We start from the raw sequence: 4428 nt of genomic DNA on the forward strand, positions 1-4428 counted from the left end.
GGGGGGGGGGGGTAGACGCTGAGATACACCGTGACACCCCCTAGGTGTTCCCTCAGCCAGGAGAGGCCTTTATCTGACCCTGAGCGCTCACAGGTGGACAGGCCTGCTTGTGCACGGCCAGTCTCAGCAGAGCCCTGGTGTGGCTGATACTCAGCACTCCCGGCCTGGATTCCACTGTGGCCGTCTGTCAGCCCACACGCCACCTGCTCCGGGTCTGGTGAGGCAGCAAGTCCCGGTTTGTGAGAGGCCTAAATGATGTACCGTGTGGGGCTCCTTGGAAAACGGGGAGGACAGTGGCTTGCTGAGGACCCCAGGAGCTCTGGGCAGGCGGGGCCCAGCCCCCTCAGGAGATGGCGCAGGGACTATGGCCCTTCTGTCCTTCTATCAGGACCCCCCGGGGAAGGTGTGTGGATCAGGGCCCCCCTTCCCACCCTGAGACCGAACACTTACCGACACACCACTGACTTCACAGCATCCTGCAAGTTACTGAACCTCGAGGAGTCTCAGTGTCCTTCTGTACCTCTCAGAGTTCTGGGGAGAAGTAGCTAAGATACTGTGTGTCTAGCGTCGCCCTGCAGAGGAGGAAACGGAACGGAAAGCCAGCAGTCTCCTCATCTCTTGGCCTGTCATGTGGCCTACAGACTTCAGGGTTAGATATATCTTCATTACATACTTGGCATTGCATCAGAGTGAGCTATTCACCTGCACGTCTCCCCTGCTCCCAAAGACTTTGTCCCCACAAATAGCCCCTGGCGAGAGACTGGTGACCAGGTAACTGTTTGTGGAATAAATGACCGAGTTAACACATTTCTATGAGCATCATTGGATCCACGATTCTCATACTTTAGTGTTTATCAGGATCACCTGATAAATTGGGGTCCTGGCTAAAGAGATTCTTGGGCCATACTTCCAGGGTCTGGGACTCTGCATTCTTAGTGAGTTCTTTAGGTAATTCTGATGAGGGTGGTCCATGATCATGCCCTCAAGAGCCAACTCTATGAGAAGCGGTCAGGTGGAGCGGCTGGAGGCCAACTCATCACGTGGGTATATCCTCCAACCGTGGCCTGCTGCCCTGGCCTGGAGACTCTTGCTGGAGGGTCATCAGTGTGTGTAGGAAGCGCAGTGTGAAGTGTCAACTAATCTCTTACAGCACATAAGAGGTTATAAAACACGTCCAAATTTCATCCCTGTCACAATGACAAGAAAAAAAGCTTCTCATCCACATTTTCGATATGAGGGCACTGAGGTTCAAAGAGGTTAAGTGACAGAATCGGTTAGGGATGAAGCCAGCACCTCTAGCACCATCGACTGGCCCCTTCTGCATACTCCAGAGGTCCTCAGTCACTTTCTCAAGCAGGTATCTTTGGTCTGGAACTTGAAGGTATCTCAACTTTGCAGCATCAGAATGATGTTGGTGACCAGGTAACCGGGTTTAGCAGTAATAAATCAGTGAACACACACACACACACACACACACACACACACACACGCATACACACACACACTCACATCATTTTGAAGATCATTTGCTTTCTGATTCCTTAAAGGCAGCACTGAAAGGTTAACATGGCCGAAAGACAGTCAGAATATTTTAATTCAGTTTTCTAAAGAATAGAAACTCACTCTCTTCTGGTTGTGAGCAATATTTCCTGCTCCCAGTGGGGGTCTGGGAGGGCTGACCTCCTTAGGACCAGGTCCTCAGCCCCCAGGCTGGGCCTCACTGAGCACAGGTTCTGACACATCTCCAGACAAGCAATGAGGTCGCACTCACCAAAGAAGCAAGACGCCTGTCCCTGTCCAGGCCTTGACACAGGGTCCCCATTGCTCCTTGTAAACTGAGGCCCACAAGACCGGGCAGCTGAGTATCCAGGGCCTGGAGTGCGCCCAGCAGGGGGCCACACTGCGGCCGGACCTGCATGTCATGTTGATGGGAGCTGGAGAGAAGTGATGGGATATTCACAACGGTGTTAACATGAGTCATGAAGTGCTGTAACTGGGCCCTGAGGAGGGGCTCAAAAACAGGACTGAGTCTCATCCCTTTAGATGGTTTAATATAGTTCCAGGTAGAGGCAGGCACATAAACACGTCATTGGGAATTCTTGCCTCAACCCTTCAACGTAGACATCATGGTTCCATCTTGATGAGTAAAGGAGCTGAGACCCAGAAAGTTCCTTAATTTGCTCCAGGTCACTCCAAGTTGGCATCAATAAATAGGGTAGCATGAGCTGATTAAGAAGGTGGAGTCATCATGTGAATTGGAATCCACATCTACTGGACATGAAAACTCATGTTCTTTGCATTGTGTTTATCACACACATGTGCTTGAACACACACACACATGCATGACTCATAACCTACCAGTGAGATGTTGGAGACGGAAGTGGTCCTTTCCACAGCTATCTTTAGAAAGGGATGAAAGATTTATATAAACTGAACAGAAACCAAAACGTCACCAATGCCCCAAGAGAGGTCCAACTGAAGTGGATACAGAGAACACATCCCTTTGGGGATGTAGACACAGAGAACACATCCCTTTGGAGAATGGAGGATTCAGGATTCCTGTAAGTAGAGGGGCAGCCTGGGAACCGGTGTTCCAGGGGAGGGAGGTGCCTGAGCAAACATCCAGAGGCCGGAGCCTAGTGTGTATTTGTGGCTCTGGAGCAAAGGTGGGCCTGCAGAAAGGCTGGAAAGAAAGGTGGTGGCAAATCCTGGATGCCAGCCCAATGCCAGACTGAAGGACAGAAAGGTCAGTCCCTTTCAGATGATGACTTCCAGAACCTGGAACCTCTATCTGTTTCAGGGATACATCCCTGCCAGCCTCTCCTCCTGAGCCTGCCAGCAGGTCTCTATTTTCAAAGCGCTTACACACCTGCTGTTTCACGTGACCCTATGGAACACTGGGAGGTCTGGGAGTGACGCAGAGATGCTCCCATTGCACAGGGCCCTGACTCACTGTCCAGTGCTGTCTCTGCTGCCAGCTGCTGCCCACTCCCGGGCTGGTGATTCCTTTCCAGGCAGGCTGTTTGTGCACACCTCCTGGTCCAGCCCTCAAGCTGGGCAAGCAGAATCGACTGAACAGAATCTTTCCAACAGGATCAGGCCTCTGGCTCACTTGCTTGCTATCGGTGAGGAGAGGAACTGGATCTCTGAACAGGGCCTTTGTCACTCCTGAGTCTCCATGGCTGTCCCAGGCCCCATAGGCCAGGTGTAGCAGGAGGTGGGCCAAGGGAAGGGAAGAAGACGGCTACTACCCAGCAGCCTCTGCTGGTGATCTCCTGGGCGGAGCTAAGCCACCTCCGTCTGATGGGACTCAGGATGTCACTTGTCGAAGGCTGGGGGTGACCCAGACACTCTCCTTACCTAATCTCATTTAATTTTCACAGCAGTCCTGTTCGAGAGAGACTGTAGTTACCCCCGTCATACAGATAAAGAAACTGAGTTTGGAAAGGTCAAGCGGCTGCCCAGGGTGTCAGAACTGCTGGGGGGTTCCCGTCTGACGCAGCGCCTATGTGTGGAATCACCATGACTCTGTTCCTGTTCCCAGATTGGGCGCCCCTCCCCCGCTTCCTTCTCTCCCGGTGATGCCCAATCAACCATCACTCCCACCCTTCCCTCCTCTACCTCCCTTTCTGAACTGGATCCTTGGGCTGCATGCCACCTGGGTGGTGTAGGAAGTCAGTGTGTGATATGTGTAACCTTGTCTGAGAGCTCCCTGAGAGCCAGGCCTTACGGTTCATAGGAGAGAGGGACTGCCATCCCACTTACGGATGCGGTGCCAGAGGCTTGCAGCTAAGCTGCTTGTTTGCCCAAGATCTCATCGCCTGTGGCAGAGCTGGGATTGGAATACCGACGTCCCCAGGCCAGGGCTCCACCACCTACACCACAATTGCCCCCACCAGCTGGGAAAACAGAAGGACTTGCGGTCCGGCTAGAGTCTGCCTGGCCCAGATATGGAGCTTTTCCACTGGGCTTACCACGTCCACACAGCCAGCCAGTGAGGTTTGCACTCTGCCTTGAAAATGCACTAACCCTGCCCGTGGAGCAGAAGCTTTTTTATTTGCAACCTGTACCAGCTCCAAAAAGACAAAAGTGTGTGATTGATCTTCCTGAGTGTTAGACTGTGAGGCATTGAAGCAGTCCATGAACAATGGCTTCTCGGAGTTTGGACTGACTTCTGAGGATGACTAGCCTCTGTTCATTTCCTCTCTCTGAGCTGCAGTGGAGCACAGGAGCTTGGCGTGTATCCCCAGGAATAGAACCTTCAGGAAGAGCTGTTTCTCTCAGTTCCTTGTCCCACTCCTGTCCCTACTCTCCCACACTGCTGCTTGGAACCAGGGATCCTGAGCAGTTGGAAGCCACGAGGCTCCTGGCTGGGATTGAGTTCCAGGAATATCAGCACTGAGACGGTGGACAGCTCCTCTCTCCCCA

The sequence above is a fragment of the Lipotes vexillifer genome, unplaced genomic scaffold, assembly GCF_000442215.2.
Source record: "Lipotes vexillifer unplaced genomic scaffold, Lipotes_vexillifer_v1.1 scaffold741, whole genome shotgun sequence".
Lineage (NCBI taxonomy): Eukaryota > Metazoa > Chordata > Mammalia > Artiodactyla > Lipotidae > Lipotes > Lipotes vexillifer.